This window comes from Staurois parvus, unplaced genomic scaffold, assembly GCF_062004578.1.
Source record: "Staurois parvus isolate SC_StPar_1 unplaced genomic scaffold, SC_StPar_1.0 ptg000439l, whole genome shotgun sequence".
In the NCBI taxonomy this organism is placed as follows: Eukaryota; Metazoa; Chordata; class Amphibia; order Anura; family Ranidae; genus Staurois; species Staurois parvus.
This window is the reverse complement of record NW_028318235.1, coordinates 4,986,132-5,008,762: the sequence shown is the minus strand read 5'-3', so window position 1 is coordinate 5,008,762 and position 22,631 is coordinate 4,986,132. Positions and strand designations below refer to the sequence as shown.

Genomic DNA, 22,631 nt, shown 5'->3' with positions numbered 1-22,631 from the left:
TGTTGACAGTATGTTTTCCCTGACATTTTGTGACTGCAACCCACATTAGACATAATCCAGACCTGGTTTTTATCCTCTTCCTGTCTTCCAGCTGCAGTGTCCCTTTAACAGGATCTGTACGCCCAGGGGGCCAGAAGGATAGGAGATCATGTGACCACTGTAATTGGCTGTCACAGTGGCAACATGAGTGGGACCTGGTCCCACTACTGACCGTTATTGGGGACAGAAAGCCGTCTTTGACAGCTCGGTCTCTGTACTAGGAGAGAGCTCTCAGCACATAAACAGTAATGCATATTTGTGGCCTATGGGTGTTAAAGCCCACCCTTTTGCAGCTGCATATGTGTGTTACATGGGCAACAACAGATTAAATGGCATCAGGAGGAAACCATTACAGTGCCAATGATCTGGTGACAACCCCATTCCATTGACACGCTGATTTAGAAAGCTGAACCTGGTCAACACAAACAGAGGCACTCTAGCACTATCCATTCAGGGTAAGCCTTGACTTCAAAACACTTTGAATATAAAATGTAAAAGCTATCTGGTGCAAATGTAGTGATACCCCCGAAGGGGCTGCTTAAGTTTGTTCACTCCGCTACTCTGTCTCTCAACCCCAAGAACTGTCTCAGCCCCAACTGACACACCTGGCAATAGTGTAAGTGCAAGGACCAATAAAAAGCACACACGTTATAATAAAACACAGAGATCAGCTTTACTGTAAGACCTCTATGGGAAGTAATAAACAAAAACAACAGGTACAGTCAGGTCCATAAATATTGGGACATCGACACAATTCTAACATTTTTGGCTCTATACACCACCATAATGGATTTGAAATGAAACAAACAAGATGCGCTTTAACTGCAGACTGTCAGCTTTAATTTGAGGGTATTTACCTCCAAATCAGGTGAACGGTGTAGGAATTACAACAGTTTGCATATGTGCTTCCCACTTGTTAAGGAACCAAAAGTAATGGGACAGAATAATAATCATAAATCAAACTTTCACTTTTTAATACTTGGTTGCAAATCAATTGCAGTCAATTACAGCCTGAAGTCTGGAATGCATAGACATCACCAGACGCTGGGTTTCATCCCTGGTGATGCTCTGCCAGGCCTCTACTGCAACTGTCTTCAGTTCCTGCTTGTTCTTGGGGCATTTTCTCTTCAGTTTTGTCTTCAGCAAGTGAAATGCATGCTCAATCGGATTCAGGTCAGGTGATTGACTTGGCCATTGCATAACATTCCACTTCTTTCCCTTAAAAAACTCTTTGGTTGCTTTTGCAGTATGCTTTGGGTAATTGTCCATCTGCACTGTGAAGCGGCGTCCAATGAGTTCTGAAGCATTTGGCTGAATATGAGCAGATAATATTGCCCGAAACACTTCAGAATTCATCCTGCTGCTTTTGTCAGCAGTCACATCATCAATATATACAAGAGAACCACTTCCATTGGCAGCCATACATACCCACACCATGACATTACCACCACCATGCTTCACTGATGAGGTGGTATGCTTAGGATCATGAGCAGTTCCTTTCCTTCTCCATACTCTTCTCTTCCCATCACTCTGGTACAAGTTGATCTTGGTCTCATCTGTCCATAGGATGTTGTTCCAGAACTTTGAAGGCTTTTTTAGATGTCGTTTGGCAAACTCTAATCTGGCCTTCCTGTTTTTGAGGCTCACCAATGGTTTATATCTTGTGGTGAACCCTCTGTATTCACTCTGGTTAAGTCTTCTCTTGATTGTTGACTTTGACACACATACACCTACCTCCTGGAGAGTGTTCTTGATCTGACCAACTGTTGTGAAGGGTGTTTTCTTCACCAGGGAAAGAATTCTTCAGTCATCCACCACAGTTGTTTTCCGTGGTCTTCCGATTCTTTTGGTGTTTCTGAGCTCACTGTTGCGTTCTTTCTTTTTAAGAATGTTCCAAACAGTTGTTTTGGCCTCGACTAATGTTTTTGCTATCTCTCTGATGGGTTTGTTTTGTTTTTTCAGCCTAATGATGGCTTGCTTCACTGATAGTGACAGCTCTTTGGATCTCATCTTGAGAGTTGACAGCAACAGATTCCAAATGCAAATAGCACACTTGAAATGAACTCTGAACCTTTTATCTGCTCATTGTAATTGGGATAATGAGGGAATAACACACACCTGGCCATGGAACAGCTGAGAAGCCAATTGTCCCATTACTTTTGGTCCCCTAACAAGTGGGAGGCACATATGCAAACTGTTGTAATTCCTACACCGTTCACCTGATTTGGATGTAAATACCCTCAAATTAAAGCTGACAGTCTGCAGTTAAAGCACATCTTGTTCAATTCATTTCAAATCCATTGTGGTGGTGTATAGAGCCAAAAATGTTAGAATTGTGTCGATGTCCCAATATTTATGGACCTGACTGTATATGTTCGGTGAATCAAGAGAACAGCAAATACTGTGACCAAAAGCAATATAACTCACTTTTACACTCAGTCTGCTTTCAGGGGATTCCAACCGTGAATAACCCCAAGAGCAGAGGAAACACTTAAATGGCAACCTGAAAGTGGGTTTACCTCCTCTACATAGATTCGGCTCTATGATGTCCAAGCAGGAGGAGAGCAGAAAAATGACTCTCTGTTGTGTCAAACTTCTCCCTTCTAACCCCCGACACCACAAGCCCAATAGGCAATCACTGTACCCAAATGATGCTTAAAAGCTGCTTTCCAAGGTAAAGCTATTCCCTCACACACCATAAAATATAGAGGCCTAAATACGTATGCGCGTGCACGTGCATGTATGGCACCAGTAACTTCAGTCTCTTGGTAACAGGATGAATCTTGGGATCTTCAGCTAGCCACTTTCGTTGGTGCACATAAACTTCTTAAACACTTAAAATATAATTGTAATCCTGTGACAGTATTTGTATAGCAAAGCAAATACTGTGTCTGTTCAGCAGGGCCATCTACACAACCCAGTGCCTGGTGAATATGAGCAAGGTATGATGCAGTATGTGTGCAGTGTTCCTGTCATCTGACAGTGGGAAAAATCCCTCTCACCAGATCCTGTGACTAAGGCCAAAACGATCGTCCTGGAAATGACAGGCTCCTCTGGTCACCTCACGATGAGCACTTCACACTGTCAGGGTGGGCACTTTACTGTAGGCCACTTCTCTCAGTTTGGATTTTCCCTTGCCTGATGCAGATCACCAAGCATTCAGTGCACTGCCCATAAGCACTTCTTTGCCAGATCCAATCTCTCTCCTGCCACATGCACTCCACTCTCCTCAGGAGAAACAAGATGGAGTCCTTCACTCTGCTCTCACTCAGCATTCTGGCCTTTGTAGTTTCATTGCAATATAATCCTATCAGGCCATTTCTGTTCAGGACTACATATTCCACAATGCTTTTCAGCTGCACCTCCCTGCTTAATAAAGTCCTTGTCATTGGCTCCTTTAATGGCTCTTATGATTGGCTCTCTCTCTCTATTACAGTCTGAGAGGAGAAGGGGGGCTGAAATCCCTCACTGCTTCGTCTGTGTCAGTGCAAGTGTTAGATTACACAGGAGAGGCCAGTCAGCAGATCACAGCCATCACAGATAGGATTAATCTTTCCTGCTACACACTCCCCCCACCAAAGAACCTTTGGTCCTCCAAAGGCAGTAACAATCCTTGACCTGGTACATGCTTGATATATACACGCGGAGAAAAACAAGTTAGTACGCACAGGAAACCAAACAATTTACATTCTCATAAAATCTTGGCAGGGGAACCTCCCACCAGTTAGTAGCCTATAAGCCACCTTAATTGTTCTTGCCCAGCCAGATGTGACAGGGGGCGCGGCAGGATTTTCAACCACCAAATCTGCGATGGATGGATCAGGTGCTTCAAGAGTCCTTTTTGCGGTGAGAACAACCTCTTCAGAGCTCTCACCCAAAGTATCATATGTTAGTCTCTTTGGCTGGTGAATAACCCTACGCTCTCGCTGTTCTTTATCCTCTGGGGTTGCAAGCACACTGGTCTCCCTGAATTTTAGCTTCATCCCTAACTTCCTCTTCAATGAAGGATGGGAAGTCTGCAGAGTCTGTTGTCAGCAAAGAGGACTGAGAGTCTTCCAGCTCTTCAATTAGTGGACTCTGAGGCACAAACTCAGGAGCTTCTGGCCTGAGTATCCCGGTGTCGATTACTGTGGAAGGAGAAGGAGGGATATCAGATTCAGGCATCTGAGACAACAACAGCCAATCCATTCCTATCTCTTCATCTTCGCTGTCCCCATCTTTTGCAGGCTGGAGCACAGACTGAGACCGAGTCACTGGCCGAGATCTCTGGGTGGCCCTGGATGATGACTGTGGATCTGACTGTAGTGGCATATGAACTGCTTCAGATAGAGACAACAAATGATTACGATGCCAAGTCTTCAGTGGGCCTGTGCTTCCCTCTGGCCGGATCTGGTACACTGGGAGCCCTGGCAGCTGTTTGCAGGTGACATAGGGCTGCAATTTTCATCGGTCAGCCAATTTGCGTTTTCCAGGGACACCCAGGTTTCTCAGCAGTACCTTGTCACCCGGCTGTAAGTCCTGCACTCGCACCCTGAGATCAAAGTTTCTTTTGTTTCTCTGTCCTCAGGCATCTGAAGCAGCTTGGGCCTTGTCATAGGCAGCCTTCAGACTTTTCGGCAGGCAGTCCACATATCCTCTGTGTGAGATTGCATAGGTACGGTCTATGTATGTGCAAAAAGCCAAATCTACTGGCAGCCGGGCCTCCCGCCCAAATATCAGACGATAGGGAGAGTATCCTTTGCCATCTTTTTTGGTGCTGTTATAAGCATGCATGATAGCTGCTATGTGCTTGCTCCAGTGCTGCTTTTTCTCAGAGGTCAGAGTCCCAAGCATATCCAAGAGGGTTCTGTTGAATCTCTCTGGTTGGAGATCTCCCTGAGGATGGTATGGGGTGGTTCTAGACTTCTTGGTGCCTAATAGGTCTAACAGTTTCTTGATGAGGCTGCTTTCAAAATCCCTTCCTTGATCAGAATGGATGCGTTGAGGTAGACCATAGTGTACAAAGAATTTCTCCACCAAGATCTTGGCCACCGTGGATGCTTGTTGGTCTCTCAAGGGAAAAGCCTGGGTATACCTAGTGAAGTGATCAGTTACCACTAGGATATTTCCCTGTCCACTCAAGTCAGGCTCCAAGCTCAGAAAATCAATGCACACCAGCTCCATGGGTCCCTGACTATGAAGATAGCCCATTGGGGCAGCTCGGTGAGGCAAAGTCTTCCTTTGGATGCGCCTAATGCAGGAGTGACAGTAACCCTCAACTTCAGCCCGCATGCAGGGCCAGTAGAATCTGTCCCTCACCAGGTGGAAGGTCCTGTCGGGTCCTAAGTGACCATGACTATCGTGCAAGGCAGTTAATACTGTCTCTGTGTGTTTTTCTGGCAGGAACAACTGCCATCTTTCTTCAGGATCACCAGAGGGGCCCCTTTGGTAGACCACCCCTTGGTGCAACTGAAACCGATCCCACTCTCGGTGTAGTAAACGGGCTTCCTTAAGGGAGTCAGTGAGGAGCAAGTCAGGGCATTGGCTCTCCAAGGCTTTCAATGCCAAGCTACAGAGAGGGTCTTCCAGCTGATCCCTTCGCAAGTCTTTCTTGGAAAGTTTTGGCAGGCCTTCATCCCCGAGTTGGTTGACATTGCAGTAACATCTGGGAACACTAACAGCTGACACTCCAATGTCTTTGGCCTTGGAACCTCCTCCAGCTTGGTGTTCTGCTCCTCGACATAAGGCTTGTACACCTTCGGGAGTCAGCTGAGTCCATTCTTCAGGATAGTCCCTGGAACAATGAGGCCTTCTTGACAATGCATCCGCATCTTTGTTTCCAACTCCTGGTCGATATTTCAGACTGAAAGTGAATTCAGATAGGGCAGCCAGCCATCTGTGACCTGTGGCATCTAACTTTGCCGTAGTGAGGATATAGGTGAGAGGGTTATTGTCGGTCTTGATCACGAATTCAGCCCCGTACAAGTAATCTCTCAGCTTATCCACTACTGCCCACTTTAGAGCCAGAAAATCAAGCTTGTGTGTGGGATAGTTCTTCTCAGTGGGTGCCAAGCTCCGACTCACATAGGCAACAGGCTGAAGGTGCCCATCATGCTCTTGATACAGCACCCCGCCTAACCAGTCTCTGCTAGCATCAACATGCAGCTCGTATGGCTTGGTTGGGCCTGCATAGGCTAGAACTGGAGCAGTGGTTAGACTCCACTTCAGCTGTCTGAAAGCCTCTTCACACCGAGTAGTCCACTGTTCTTGAATGGACTCTCTGGGTTTCCTAGGACCTCCAGCTGATCGGACAGGTATAGGCAGATCTGAGTCATCGTCTTCATCCTCGCTCTTCAGTAGTTCATTGAGTGGGCGAGCCATTTTAGCGAATCCCTCGACGAATCTTTTATAGTAGGAACAGAATCCCAGAAATGACCTAAGCTCGGTCACATTAGTAGGCCTTGGCCTAAGAAGTGACAGCCTCCAGCTTCTGGGGGTCAGTGGCCACTCCATCAGCAGAAACAATGTGGCCAAGGTAGTTAACCGAAGGTTGATAGAACTGGCACTTCTCCAGGGATAACTTCAACCCCTCATCATGGAGTCTCTTCAGTATCCTCTCTAGACGCTCTTCGTGCTCCTCCAGAGTCTTGCCGAAGACAATGATATCATCTAGGTACACCAATACCTCTATCAGGTTCATGTCGCCCACCGTCTTTTCCATTAACCTCTGGAAAGTGGCTGGGGCACCGGACAGACCTTGTGGCATGCAGTCAAATTTGAAGAACCCCACCGGGGTAATGAAAGCGGTCTTCTGGGTGCATGGGAATTTGATAGTATCCGCTCTTCAAATCCAACACGCTAAACCACTTGGCTCCTGATAGACTCTGCAAGGCGTCTTCTATTCGTGGGGTGGTGTATTGGTCAGGAATGGTCCTCCTGTTCAGTGTCCGATAATCAATACACAGCCTCAATGCCCCATTCTTCTTCCGTACCACCACTATTGGAGAAGCGTATGGACTCCGGGACTCTCGGATGATACTTGCCCCTTTCATCTGCCAGGTCCCCTAAAGGAATCAGTCGAACTCTCTCCCTGAATGGCTTATCCTCCTTAAGACGGATTCGGTGTTTGGCACTTTTTGCACATCCCACATCGAATTCACTCTTGGAGAATGCAACCTTCCATCCCTGAAGCTGAGCCTTGGCCCTTTCCTTCCATTCAGGTGGAAGGGGAGTATTTTCCAGATAAAATTCCTTGGCAGGGATCCCATCTTTCTCTTCCCCCACCAAATCAGATAGTGAGACTGGGATGGTTGGGTTAACTTGTCCCAACAACATTCGTGCTGGCATCTTCACAGGCAAGGCCGTTATGTTGCAGACACTAACTGAGATTTTTCCATGATTTCTTTGTAACGCTTTAGTTCAAACAACTTCAGAAATTATCTCTATTCGCGAACCTTTCCTCTGGCCATCTGCCTTGATGACAATGAAAGGGCCAGGTTGCTTCCAGTTCAACTTGACAGACGCTTGTAAACAAGCCACTTCACCAGGCTGTATCACCTTCTCCCTGTGGTCCAAACGCCAGATCTTCCCAACTCCTTCAGCTGGAGCCTTCTGTTCTTGTACCAGGTGCTGATAGGCCTGTCTCAACATGGGGTGAACAGTTGTAGTTGAAGTGCCTGACTCCAGAACAACAGGCGTCAACAGTCTTCTGACCAGATCAGTATTGGTACCTATGATCAGGGAGCTCATACTGACCCCTATTGGGCGAGGGCAGACCACTGCTTACGTGTCAAATGTCTCAGTTTTCCCAGCCACTGAGGGATCAAAAGTCAGCCTGACTGGTAAATAACCGTCATAAGGGAAGCTCTGAGTTCCAATTCCCCATATCTCCAGCTCCTTCAACTTCTGCAAGGACAGGTGCTTGAGGTGCCTGTCATAGAAGTCTCGGTAGAGAAGGGTCACTTGAGCTCCAGTATCCAAAAGGGCCTTAGTGTAAATTCCCTCTACTTTGATGGAAACGACAGGAGCAGGTCCCACCAGCCTGTCTGGAAGCTTGGGGGTGGTGGGGATCCGAGTCTGTTTGGTGGCCTGAATCCGCACTACTTTCTTGTGAAAATTCTGATCTGGTTTGAGTCTCCTTTGAGTGCTGGGCATCTGGTGTGCATTGATCCTCTGTTGCTTGGCCATAAGTGCCAAAGCAAATGGGGCACTGGGTTGCTCAGAGGCAACAACAGGAGCCTTCTGCAAAGGTTTGGACTTCCACTGTTGTCTCCTCGCGTCTTTTTTTATGAAGCTCACTACTTCAGATGGGCACCCAGTTTGCTCCTTCACCGGGGCCTTCTGAAGGTTTTCCTGCGACTTTCCAAGAGACAGCTTCTTTTATGCTCTCACCAACTCTGCTGAAACTTCTGTCAGGTTCTCTTCATTTGAGCAATTAGTGATAAAATGGCCTACCTCTCCACAGCGATAACACTTCTTATCGTTAGAGGAGACAACACTCCTTCCTCCCTTGATCATGGTGGACACCTTCTGCTTCACTTCCTCAAGTGATTGTTGCATATCGGCATGGGCTTCCATCACTTGTCCTACTGTTTTCGGAATTCCACAGAATGTTTGCTCTAGAGTAGTTTGCGCCTGTGCCAACTGAACTATAGCTTGTGTCAAAGTGTCAATAGAGCTGCCGGCCCTCCATCTTAGCTGGTCTCCGATGCAGACCGAGACTGTATGATGTAAGCCGTAGCGCCATGTTTAAGACCCTTGGCAGACTCAGGTATCTGTGCCTTGGCTGCAATGAGAGCTTCTTCCTCTCTAATAGCCTTCATGAATTTGGAGTAAGTGAAGTTGGACTCCTGGATTTAAGTTGTAGCACAATGGGATCCAGTGGCTGGGCTCCCCTTTGCACCTGTAGCATTAAGGCTTTATTGGCCTCTTCAGCTTTCATCCCACCTTTCATTAAAACTTGTTGAAGGGTTTGATCCAGCCACGTGACATAGTTTATTAACTTCTCACCCTCCAATTGATAAGTGTGATGAAAGAGATAGATTAATTCTGTGCAATCTTCAACTCTCCCATAAACCTCACAGAGTGCTTCTAGACACTCAGAAACTGAGCAGGTGGGTTTATCCCGTTTCAGGTTTCGAACTACATCAGAAGCTGGTGCCCGCAGGCTCTCTACTACCCTCTGTCTCTTTACCGTGTCAATCACATCCCACTCTTCCACAGCTTGGATGGCTTGATCCATCCAAGTATCAAAGTCATCTTCTCCTGAGGGTGTGGGAACTTTCCCCGAAAAGAACTGTAGTTCGTGATACCTGTAATTGGTGGACCCTACTGAGTTCTTCAGAAGCCCTGTAACTAGTTTGCCAAACTCAGCCACTAGCAGAGAAAGGGATTCTTCTAAGGATGTCACTGGCTTTGAGGTGCTGACTTCTGGGTCCAGCATGTATCTATCTTTAAGAGTTAATTGTAGAGTATTGGAAATTATCCCGGATGAGCCCCCACATGTAGCGATACCCCCGAAGGGGCTGCTTAAGTTTGTTCACTCTGCCCCAACTGACACACCTGGCAATAGTGTAAGTGCAAGGACCAATGAAAAGCACACACAGGCCTAAATACGCATGCGCGTGCACATGCACGTATGGCACCAGTAACTTCAGTCTCTTGGTAACAGGATGAATCTTGGGATCTTCAGCTAGCCACTTTCGTTGGTGCACACAAACGCCTTAAACACTTAAAATATAATTGTAATCCTGTGACAGTATTTGCATAGCAAAGCGAATACTGTGTCTGTTCAGCAGGGTCATCTACACAACCCAGTGCCTGGTGAATATGAGCAAGGTATGATGCAGTATGTGTGCAGTGTTCCTGTCATCTGACAGTGGGAATAATCCCTCTCACCAGATCCTGTGACTAAGGCCCAAACGATCGTCCTGGAAAAGACAGGCTCCTCTGGTCACCTCACGATGAGCACTTCACACTGTCAGGGTGGGCACTGTACTGTAGGCCACTTCTCTCAGTTTGGATGTTCCCTTGCCTGATGCAGATCACCAAGCATGCAGTGCACTGCCCATAAGCACTTCTTTGCCAGGTCCAATCTCTCTCCTGCCACATGCACTCCACTCTCCTCAGGAGAAACAAGATGGAGTCCTTCACTCTGCTCTCACACAGCATTCTGGCCTTTGTAGTTTCATTGCAATATAATCCTATCAGGCCATTTCTGTTCAGGACTACATATTCCACAATGCTTTTCAGCTGCACCTCCCTGCTTGAGAAAGTCCTTGTCATTAGCTCCTTTAATGGCTCTTATGATTGGCTCTCTCTCTCTATTACAGTCTGAAAGGAGAGGGGGGGCTGAAATCCCTCACTGCTTCGTCTATGTCAGTGCAAGTGTTAGATTACACAGGAGAGGCCAGTCAGCAGATCACAGCAATCACAGATAGGATTAATCTTTCCTGCTACACAAACAACATTTAAAAAGACCTGGGAGTCATAGGATTTTACACTTCCTACTGGAAGATGTTGACTGGTACCTGCTGGACTTATACCATCAACAGTTATACCTTTTTTAGCTTATTTTGACTCCTCTAGATTTCTAGGCACTCCTCCCTCCCATCTCCCTACACCCCCTCCCTCATTTTTCTTTTTCAGTCTTCCCCTTCTTTGTTTATATTATTATTACAGGTACTTATATAGTACCATCACTTTATTCAGCTTTGTACACACACATATATATATATATATATATATATATATATTGTACATTCACATCAGTCCCTAACCCTCAAAGAGTGTTCAATCTAAGGTCACACACTCACATACAGACAGTGTTGTATTTTGGTTTTGTGCTGCCCTAGGCAAGACTAAAATCGGGCACCCCCCAACATCTAAATTTGCCCCACCCCTTCCTGTTTAAGATCCACCCCTTTAACTGTAAACTCCACCCCTTCCTCTTTAGGCTCCATCTTTTCCTATTAGTGCTCCACTCACAGACAACAACAATGGGGCGCTATTTCTCCCATTGACAACAAGGATGGGGCACTATTCCTCCCACTGACACCAATGATGGGGCACTATTTCTCCCACTGACACCAACGATGGTGCCCCATCATTAGTATCAGTGTGGGAGGAATAGTGCCCCTGACAATAGTGACACTGACACCAATGATTGGGCACTATTCCTTCCACACTGACACCAATCATGGGGCACTATTCCTCCCACTGACACCCACGATGGTGCCCCATCATTAGTGTAAGTGTGGGAGGAATAGTGCCCCATCATCAGGGTCAGTTGGAGGAATAGTGCCCCATCATTGGTGTCAGTGGAAGTAATAGTGTCCCATCATTGGTCTCAGTGGAAGGAATAGTGCCCCATCATTGGTCTCAGTGGAAGGAATAGTGCCCCATCATTGGTGTCAGTGGTAGGAACAGCGCCCCATCATTAGTATCAGTGGGAGGAATAGTGCCCCATCATTAGTATCAGTGGGAGGAATAGTGCCCCATCATTGGTATCAGTGGGAGGAATGGTTCCCCCGTTAGTGGTGTCAGTGGGAGGAAAAGCGTTCCATCATTGGTGTCAGTGTGAAGAAAAGTGACCCCTCATTGGTGTCAGTGACACTAATGATGGGGCACTATTACTCCCACGGACACCAATGATACTTACCTTGCTAACTCCTGCTCCAGCCCAGGCTCCCTCCCTCTCCCATCCACAGCCAGCATACCCGGCTGCAGCAGGACCATCTGCTTTGCCCAGATCCAGGCCACACTTACCTTACCCATCAGTTGTCTTCCTTCTCTGGCTGCTCTCCTCTTCTTCCCCGGTTCCGGCTGGTCCCTATCTCGATCTTCTTTGATCTTCGCGCTGCTACTCAGCTCCTTCTCTCCAAGCTCTGCGTCCTTGCCGGTGATTGGCTGCCTGTGTGCCTTTCCTGAGCTACAGATCCAGTGGCCAATCACTGGCGAGGAGGTAGAGTTTGCAGAGGGAGGGACAGGCTTACATAGGCTGCCCAGTTATCTCAGGGGTGTGACCAGATGAGAGGGGTGGCATGTCATCCTGCCCACATTGCGATCAAGATCCAGAAAGATGAAGACACCGGAATCACACCCTCTGCACCCCTCCTCCAGCAGCGCCTCGTGGACTGGATCAAAGTGGGCACGGAGTTGCAGACACAGGTAAGACACAGAAGCCCCTGTCCCTTTCCCACAGAAGTGTACCTTCCGTGGGAAGGGGGGGTGCCTCCCCCCTGAAAAGTGCCTCCCTAGGCAAACGCTTTGTTTGCCTCACGGCAAATACGCCCCTGCACACAGATACTAGGGCCAATTTAAACAGGAGCCAATTAACCTACCAGCATGTCTTGTGTCACAGGAAACCCACACAAGCACATGCAAACTCCAGGCAGGTGATGCTGTGACTAGGATTCAAACCAACGACATTAGTGCTGTCAGGCAAAAGTGCTAACCTTTTAGCCACTGTGTTGCCCATTACCAGATCATTATAAGGTTTCATTTATACCACTGAATCAAAGCATGTGAAAGATCAGAAATATTGTACCACTGACTTTTCATTTGTATATAAATGATTCTAAATGTGCGATACACCTGCATGTATGTCTTACCAAAACATGATTATTCCTTAGTTTGCCTAGGAGGTGCTGTCATGCTGTTACATGATTATTTACACCCAGTTCTGTTATCACTTATAAACTGAAAATAAAAAACAATAAAAAGAAAAATATTTTGCACTTAGTCTTGGAAAAGTCTTAAAAGATAAGTCTGACAACAACTACATACCTATGGGAGACAACCAGACTTACATAACATGGATTCACTTGTTCTCCCAGACACTTATGAATAATGATTCTGTCCTGTGGCGGCATCTACTGGAAGAAAAGTGGAACTGAATTAAAAAAAAATGAAAGCAACATTTCCCTAAATTTCCCTTAATACCAACATTTATATACATAGGCGCAATTATTTAATCTGGATGGTGGTTTTGGAACATTCAGACACCATTTAAAGGTTGAGTTTTAAGGTTTATATAACATTTCCCTAAAGTTCATTACAGTGCATGTTAAAGGATAAGTTCACCTTCTGGACAAAAATAATAAATGCACATTTTTCTGCAGGTGAAAAAAATTTGCATTTATTATTGTTGTCCAAAAAAGCCTGGAAAGCATTGCACCAGCGATCAGTATATCGCTGATGCCATTCAGGTCTTCAGCAGACCTGTCAGAATATCTGCTTGGCGTACGGGATGGCAGTGAATGAAGTGATGGCATACAAAGAGGCACTGTAGTTTGACCATAAGCCTAACAGCTTGAATATATAATCTCTGTTAAGGAAATGGAGTTACCCCATGGACAAAACTAATTAGACAGTATAATCTATCTTGCTACAGATATGTAATACGGGTACACTCATTCACAGGCTTAAATGTCAGCCTCTCATGGAGAAGTCCCATACATCACCATATCCAGACCTCTCTGTCTTGAGGAATGCAAAGGATGCACTGTAAAATGCAGTACAGACCTCTCCAAAAAAAGGGGGGAGAGGAGTGAATACCATGTGCTTTCAAAAAGTGCTCCCAAAGAAAGACCCAAAGAAAAAAAGAAACTCTACATGTTTTGCTCCAGAAAACAGAGCTTAGTCAGGATATAAAGAATTAAAATAGGTCATATAGTGGCTCGAAGTTGTGCTCAGCTGCACATGGGGGCAAAATGGCACCTATCGTTTGTTTCACCTGTATATATAAAGATGGCCATCAAAATGGCCCCCGCACATGCTCAGTTCCTCAACAGATACCATCTTGTGGACTAAAAACTGCACATGCTCAGTACCTCAACAGATGCCATCTTGTGGACAAAAAACAACATCACAGCAGCACATCAGTCCACAACACAATAGACAATGCTGGTGTTCTCAAACACTGTTAATACCCCAATAACTAAGGACCAAAACTACAGTTCATACCATTATATAGCATTTATGGTGCAAAATCAAACAAAAAGCACAGAATCCCTAATCACACAAAAAAGGAAGGAAGGTAAATCCTTCATTTAAACCATAAGGTGCCCTTGTTCCTTTACATAAATTCCATGTTGCTTCAAGTTTCAAAAGACATTTATCTAGGTCTCCTTTTCTAGGACCCAGATTATATTTGTAAATAATCCAAAAGTTTAAGAAGTCAGCCTTACCATCATGTTTTTGTATCATATGTCTTGCTACTGGTCTATCCCTGTTTCGAGCAATATTGTTCACATGTTCAAGAACTTGTCTCCTAAAGGGGCTAATTGTTTTTCCTACATATATTAGGGGGCATGGGCATTTTAAAGCATACATCACCCCCTCTGTGCTGCAATTATAGAAATCTCTTGTTTTAATAATCTCCCCATTTTTAGGATTAACAAACTCCTTGGTATTGCTCAAGAAAGTACATGCCTTACAGTGACTACACCTGAAACTACCTTTTGGTTTCTCATAGCCAAGTGTGTTTCATTGATGTTTTAGAGTTTTTTTCTAGATGACTATGTACTAACATGTCTCTCAAACTTCTACCCTGTCTGTAGTTTATCTTGGGGTCTTTAGATAGGATCTATGATAGATATTTGTCCTCATCCAAAATATTCCAATATCTCTTTATGATGTTGAAAATCTGCCCTGATTGATTTGAGTATTTTCCTATGATAAGCATGCCTTGCTGATCATCCACTTTTATGGCTTTCTGACCCAACAGAGATTCTCTCAGAACCTCTTTTACTTTCTCATAGAATTTAACTAAATCAGTCTTATGATAGCCATGTCTCATAAATCTGTCAAACAATTTTTGACTGTCCATTTGGAATGCCCCTTCCATTGAGCAATTTCGCTTTGCTCTCATAAATTGACCAGTGGGGATTCCACTTTTCAAGGCTGCTGGATTTGAGCTTCCCCAATGTAACAGGCTATTCATGGAGGTCAGTATTCAATAGATTGTTGTATTAATATTGCCTCCTTCACTCCTTTTAATCTCCAAGGCCAAAAAATATATGCTATATTTAATTTCACTCGTGAAGTACATCCCAATATTGTTTTGATTTAAGGTGGCTACAAATTCCATGAGCAGATACTTTTGACCCTGATATAATATGAACACATCATCAATGAATCTTACCCACATAAGAATGTGTAACATAAAACATTCTAGTCCTTCTACAAAGACCATAGTACACTCCCACCACCCAAGAAAGAAATTTGCATACTTAGCTGCACACGATGAACCCATCGCAGTTCCTCTGCACTGTCTATATGCTTTACCATCAAATAGGAAAAAATTGTGTTCCAATACAAACTGCAAAAGTTGGAGAGTGAATGTGGTATGGTTCTCAAATAGGTTGCCTCTAGTTTCCAGAAAGTATTTACAAGCTTTTAGACTCAAGTCATGACTGATATTACTACATAAAGCCTCCACATCTAGACTAGCTAACCACACATCATCTTCCATTGTGATATCTATTAGTCTGTTCACAAAGTCTCGTGTATCTTCGATATATGAAGGTAAACTATATACAAATGGACGCATGATATAATGTAGATATTTGCTTGCTCCTTTTGTAAGATTGTTATTGCCCGAGATAATTGGGCGGCCAGGCGGTTTTTCTTTATGTTTGTGTACCTTAGGTAAGGCATAAAAAGTTGCAATAATTGGATGTGCATTCATAATAAAGGCACCTTCATCTTTGGAGAGGATCCCCTCTTCAACATCCCTTTTCAAAATAAAGTTCAACTCACTCAAGTATTTGGGGGTTGGATGATTCTGAAGTATTTCATAGTTATCCTCATTGTTTAATAACTCATAACACATTTTCAAATGAAATGCTCTGTCCATCAAGACTATATTTCCCCCTTTGTCGGCTGCCTTTATAACTACTTCTTTATCACTGTGCAGATCTTCCAATGCCTTCCAATCAGAATAAGTCATATTATATGACTTATTTTTCATATGCCTTTTTAACCATAAATCATTCAAATCTCTCTCAACCAATTTTAAAAACAGTTAGATGCTGCTCCCCTGAAGGAAGGGCAGGGTAAAGTTATACCTTGGTTTGAATGTGGAAAAAGGACCCCGTATTTCAGCATTCCCACTGTTATTTTCAGCTTGTAATGATTCCAATACACTTCGGGCTTCCATATCTCTAGATGTCAGACCAATCAGAGTATTAGATGGTTTTTCCTTATATTCCTTCTTCAAAGCCAGTTTCCTGGCAAACAAATTTATATTTTCACCCCATTCAAATAGGTTAAAGTCCTGTGTAAGTACAAAGGACAATACTCTCCTCAATACTGTTAGATGGTCAATTGTTAATGACATCTTAAATAGATTGAATACTTGCAAATCACTTTCTTGGGTCGTGTTCGTGTCAGCAGTGTCTGTTATCTCTCCCTGTACTATCTGTCAGAGGGAGGGGGGCAGCGGGCGCGGCTGCAGTTATGGGAACATGTTACATGTTCCACCCTAAAAATGGGTGGAACATGTAACATGTTCCAGAGGTGGACTTTTCCTTTAAAGCAGTAGTAAAGTCTACTTTATGGCTTGTACCTGTAGGTAAGTCTATAATAAGGCTTACCTGTAGGTACAGTGAACATCTCCTAAAGGTCTACCGTTTTAGGAGATATTCACATTTATAGAGGCTGATGACATCACTGGTCTGTGATAGTGGGCCCTTGTAGACTGCAAACTCAGGGTTCCCCATGGCACGAAGTATAAGCCCCTGCCTGCTTCTTCACCAGGGCCCCTGATGGTGGGGATGGACTTGCAGCAAGCTGGAACCAGGTCACAACCCCCAGGTACGCCCATCTGAGGATGCAGAGATCACTTGCGTTTTCAGAGTACAAAGGGCAAGAGACAGAGGGAAATCCAGGAAACAAGCTGAGGTCAGGGCAAGCGGCAGGCAAGAACAGACGGTAGACAAAGCCAGGGTCGATACGCGAGAAGTCAGATACTGAATACACATAATAGTGGACAAAGAGAAGCTCAGAGAACTAGGAAAGTGCTCAGGCAATGCAGGTTGCACTGAGCATGTCTTTATATAGAGAAGCAAACTGGAAGGTGGGCCAGGAAGTGATGGAATGGTAAGGGAATATAAAGCCACAGAATTTCAGGTGATGCCCATTAGTAAGCACAAAAGCCAATGAATGAAAGGAATCAGGTCTAGGAGTAGCACTGTAGCAAGGAGGTAAAACTATACAGGCAGGAAAACGGTTAAATTGTGACACTGGTACATGCTCACTGTGCTCAGAAAGCAATGCCCTGTGTTATAAACACAGCAAGCATCATGACTGGGGACGGTCCCTTTAGACTAGTCTGTAGGATAATAAAGGGGTTAAGTGATGGCAAAAGGACAGGATGGTGAAGGGGCGTGATTTGGATCGTGGTGGCAGATTATTGGTAGGAGGAAGAAAAAAAGAGGGGACTCCTGCATCACGTTAAGTCCCGTGATATACTGGTCACTCAGCTGATGCCCTTCCACGAAGAAAGAAGTCCCCCTCGCTCAGCTTTCTTGCACTTCTGCCCCCCACATGTGCCCCCCCTTTCCATTCCATCCCCTTCCATCCACTCTCCTATCTTGGCATGGAGAAGCTCCTCGCTCATATCCGCCTGGCAGCTGAGCAGCGTGGAGAGGACTGGCTGAGGGGTCTGGTGGCTGGACTCCCCCAAATGGCTCCTGAGGTCTGACCATGCCGGATCTGCCGCCCTGCTTCCCACCTCAGTCCATCCCCTCCTCGGGTTGTGCAGCGTTTGGGCAGTAGGAGCCCCTGCCCCGGTATCAGGCATCAGAGGAGAGCTGCTGCTGCTCAGAGATCCTCCTCGGGCCGCGGGGATCCTGCTGCTGGGTCCTCTGTGTTTGTGGAGCCGGCCAGAGTTACAGGGGGCGGAGCTCCCTCCGTCAGCTCTCTGCTCGGGCATCCAAACATCTCCCCCTGATCGTCACAGGCTATGGGGAGAGAGAAGGGCCACACCAGATTCTGCCAGCTTAACCCCTGCAGGTCCACAGGTACCACAGTCAGGTGGGATTTGCAACGAGCTCCAGTCCACACCTCCCGTGGCTTCTTCGATGGACTTCCAGAGGGGCATGGCGTTGGCTTTGAGATCATCAGGCACCGATGGGCTGAATCCCAATCGTCCGGTCGGGGGAAGTGAAGTTCCTGCGCCTCCCACATATGAACTCTCACACACCATTGCTTGTTAACACATTCCCGCGACACTGGATGGGGGGGTTCACGGGTTCATGCAAGGTATCCGGGCTTTGCTAGAGAATTTGGAGGCCGGGTCTGGCGGCTGGCCTTTGAACCCTGGCGTGGTCTGGGATTCATCGGGGAGCGGTTCTTCTCTGTAGGTACCCTTGTCCACAACACCCGCAGCAGGGATTTCATCTGCAGTGTTTTCTCATCTGGTCAGGGTGCTTGCGACTGGGGTGTTCTCCACATCGGCGTTGGATACCTCTGCATTGGGTACTGTCCAAATTTCAGATTCGGCAAAGGGGCACTCCTATGTCTGTTATGAGGGCCCCTGGGTGCTCATCTTAAGCCAGACATTAAGGAAAAAATCAGGAAAAGAGAATATATCGACATTTTCACCTTACTCCCATTGGAACGTTTCCCGATCAATAAATGGGAAAAGGGTAAAGAGCACCATAAGGAGGAGGATCGGCAACATTTTCAGTTGATCCCTCGTACCTTTGGGAATTGGCTTCAGGCCTTTATGATCTCCTAGATTGTAAGCTCGAAAGAGCAGGGCCCTCGAACCCCTCGTGTATCACATTGTATTGTTTTCGTACAGCGCTGAGCGAACTGTTGGCACTATATAAATACTGTATAATAATAATAATCTTGGGTAGTGTTGTGGGGGAAATGCAGCCAGAGCTCTGTTCAGCTCTTTTCTGTTATCTTGATTCCATTTGGGAAGCCCACAGGATTTATGGGGGTATAGCTTGGCTTTGATATGAGGAACAATTTCAGCAGCGCATGTCTGTTCAACCGGATCTTAGCTGGGATCATAAGGACATTGTAGTTTGGATGAGAGTCATGAATTCAAAAGGTGGAGTGTATACCAATACGTCTGCGCATTCTCCCTTTCTGTTTGGCACCACACCTCTGCAGGAGCAGGACTTCAGGACACGGTAAAAAGGGGGTGTTGGTCTTTCAACAATTCCCACTGCAAGTGGGGTTCCGCCTGCCATTTCTGGCACAAGTGGTCAGGCTGTGGGGGAAACCACCCCATTAGTCGTTGTTTCAAAAAAGGCAAGGGTTTGCTCCACAAACCGGGGGGATGTTTCTGGGAAAGGGGAGGTCATCGGTGAACATAGAGGTGATTCGACCAAGGCTCAATAGATACCCAGACAGGCGGGCGGCGTCACAGTTGGAGGAGGGTTTTCTTCTTGGCTTTGTTATACCTTGCGACCTCCCTCCTACGTTGCCATCCTCTCTCAATTTAAAGTCGGCTGGCCAACACCCGGAGGTTTTACGGAAAAAGAGGTCACCTTGGACCGCATGGCAGGCCCTTTTTCGGAACCGCCTATTCCTAATCTAGTGATGTCCCCAAGAAGGAAGTAGGTACTTTTCGCATGATCCATCGCTTATCATTTCTGAAAGGGAAGTCCGTAAATGATGGCATTAGTAAGGATCTTTCTTCTGTCTCCTACACATCCTTCGATGCCGCCCTGTCTTTAAATAAATCGTTCAGGCCTGGCGCCCTTATGGCAAAGACTGATATTGAAGCTGCCTTCTGCCTATTACCAGTTCATCCAGAAAGTTTGTTTCTTCTTGGGAGCCACTTTGACGGGCTTATTATGTAGACCAGTGCCTTCCCATGGGCTGCTCTATTTCTTGTGCCTATTTTAAGCTTTTCAGCTCATTCCTAGAATGAGTTGTCAGAACTCACACTGGATTTGACTATGTGGTCCATTACCTTGATGACTGTCGGTCCCAGTCGTTCCCAGGTTTGCGAGATGATGCTCCACAGTCTTGCGTGCATTTTTTGGTGATTTGGTGTGCCTATTGCCCCTGACAAGACAGAGGATCCTTCTACAGTCATCAAATTTTTGAGCATCTAAATTGACTCTGTACAGGGGGTCTGTAGACAGCCTGCCAACAAAATCGCTGACTTGCTTTCTAGCATTGACTTAGCTCTGCAGGGAAAAAAGATCACTGTCAGGGCTCCCGGTATGACCAGAGGTGTGTGGACTGACACAGGAAAACGCAGGCTTCAGATATAGTATAAACAATATAATTTATTTAAGACTAAACAATACATATATGCAGTGCAAGACTAAACATAAACACAGTGCAAACAAACCGAACCAAAACCCCCAAAAGATAACAAAAGAACAATACTAAGCGTAGTCGGGCAGGCCGGGTAGGTAGCAAATGGGCAGGCAAGGTACAAAGGAGCAGGCAGAGCGTAGTCAGACGGGCCGAGTCAGGAACAATCAGGCAGACAAGGTACCAAAGGAGCAGACTGGAGAGTGGTCAGGAATAGCAGAGGTCAGGACAGGCGGAGTTCAATCAGAGTCAGGGATCAAGCAGGATCAGACAGGAAGCCGACAGGATGCAGGTACAGGGGCTCTTGGGAAAACATACACCAAGGCCCTGATTGCAAGTCTGGCCATTCCTTATATGCACCTCCTGCAATCAGCCTCAGGTGTTTTGGCTGACTGCAGGAGTGAGCCTCTGGTTGCTGAGAGCACCCGCTGGCCAGTCCTGGTACTGCAACCCACAAGGCAGGTGAGTCCCACCACTATTGGCCAGTCCATTCCTGACAGTACCCCCCCCCCTCAAGGAGCGGCCTCAGGACGCTCCAAACCGTCCTAAATGGGCAAAATGTTCCACCGCCCGGATCTGGTAATTGGCGGGATATCAAGGACTGGTACATCAGGCTGGGCACCGGGCAGAGGCACATCAGGCTGGGCACTGAACAGAGGCACATCAGGCTGGACACCGGACAGAGGCACATCAGGCTGGACACCGGACAGAGGCACATCAGGCTGGACACCGGACAGAGGCACATCAGGCTGGACACCGGACCGAGGCACATCAGACTGGGCACAGGACAGAGGCACATCAGGCTGGGCGCCGGGTCACCAGGCGGAGCAGCGGGCACCGGGCCACCAAGCGGAGCAGCGGGCACCAGGCCACCAGGCAGAGCAGCAGGCACCGAGTCATCTGGCAAGACTGCGGGCGCCGAGTCATCTGGAAAGACTGCAGGCAGCGAGTCATCTGGCAAGACTGCGGGCACCGAGTCATCTGGCAAGACTGCGGGCGCCGAGTCATCTGGCAAGACTGCGGGCGCCGAGTCATCTGGCAAGACTGCGGGCGCCGAGTCATCTGGCAAGACATCGAGCACCGAGTCATCTGGAAAGACTGCGGGCACCGAGTCATCTGGCAAGACTGTGGGGACCGAGTCATCTGGCAAAACAGCAGGCATCGGGGCTTTAAGCTTGACAGCGGGCACCGAGTCATCTGGCAAGACTGCGGGCGCCGAGTCATCTGGCAAGACTGCGGGCGCCGAGTCATCTGGCAAGACTGCGGGCGCCGAGTCATCTGGCAAGACAGCGGGCACCGAGTCATCTGGCAAGACTGCGGGCACCGAGTCATCTGGCAAGACTGCGGGCACCGAGTCATCTGGCAAGACTGCGGGCACCGAGTCATCTGGCAAAACAGCGGGCATCGGGTCGTCAAGTTCGACAGCGGGCACCGAGTCTACTGGCAAGACTGCAGGCACCGAGTCATCTGGCAAGACTGCGGGCACCAAGTCATCTGGCAAAACTGCGGGCACCAAGTCATCTGGCAAAACTGCGGGCACCGAGTCATCTGGCAAGACTGCGGGCACCGAGTCATCTGGCAAAACAGCAGGCACTGGGTCATCTGGCAAGACAGCGGGCACCGAGTCATCTGGCAAGACTGCGGGCACCGAGTCATCTGGCAAAACAGCGGGCATTGGGTCGTCAAGCTCGACAGCGGGCACCGAGTCAACTGGCAAAACAGTGGGCACCGGATCATCTGGCAAGACAGCGGGCATTGGGTCGTCAAGCAAGACAGCGGGCACCGAGTCATCTGGCAAGACTGCGGGCACCGAGTCATCTGGCAAGACTGCGGGCACCGAGTCATCTGGCAAAACAGCAGGCACTGGGTCATCTGGCAAGACAGCGGGCACCGAGTCATCTGGCAAGACTGCGGGCACCGAGTCATCTGGCAAAACAGCGGGCATTGGGTCGTCAAGCTCGACAGCGGGCACCGAGTCAACTGGCAAAACAGTGGGCACCGGATCATCTGGCAAGACAGCGGGCATTGGGTCGTCAAGCAAGACAGCGGGCACCGAGTCATCTGGCAAGACTGCGGGCACCGAGTCATCTGGCAAAACAGCGGGCACCAGGTCATCTGGCAAGACAGCGGGCACCGAGTCAACTGGCAAAACAGCGGGCATCGGGTCATCTGGCAAGACAGCAAGCATTGGGTCGTCAAGCAAGACAGCGGGCACGAGTCATCTGGCAAGACTGCGGGCACTGAGTCATCTGGAAAGACTGCGGGCACCGAGTCATCTGGAAAGACTGCGGGCACCGAGTCATCTGGCAAAACAGCGGGCA

The 22,631-nt window shown here is 47.2% G+C and overlaps 1 long non-coding RNA gene across 3 annotated transcripts in view; it reads right to left on the bottom strand.

The window, feature by feature from the left end:
- The window catches only part of LOC149454050 (uncharacterized), a 37,128-nt gene extending 18,978 nt beyond the window's left edge, over positions 1-18,150 (bottom strand). The window contains exons 1-2 of one of the 3 annotated variants that reach the window (XR_016314386.1): positions 17,756-18,150; positions 12,805-12,890 (exon numbers count right to left, since the gene is read on the bottom strand). This is a non-coding gene — a long non-coding RNA (uncharacterized LOC149454050). Of the gene's footprint in view, positions 1-12,804; positions 12,891-16,088; positions 17,505-17,755 lie in introns of those variants that run through there. The other 2 variants (XR_016314385.1, XR_016314387.1) reach the window with 2 other exon arrangements.
- Positions 18,151-22,631: the final 4,481 nt, after the last annotated feature.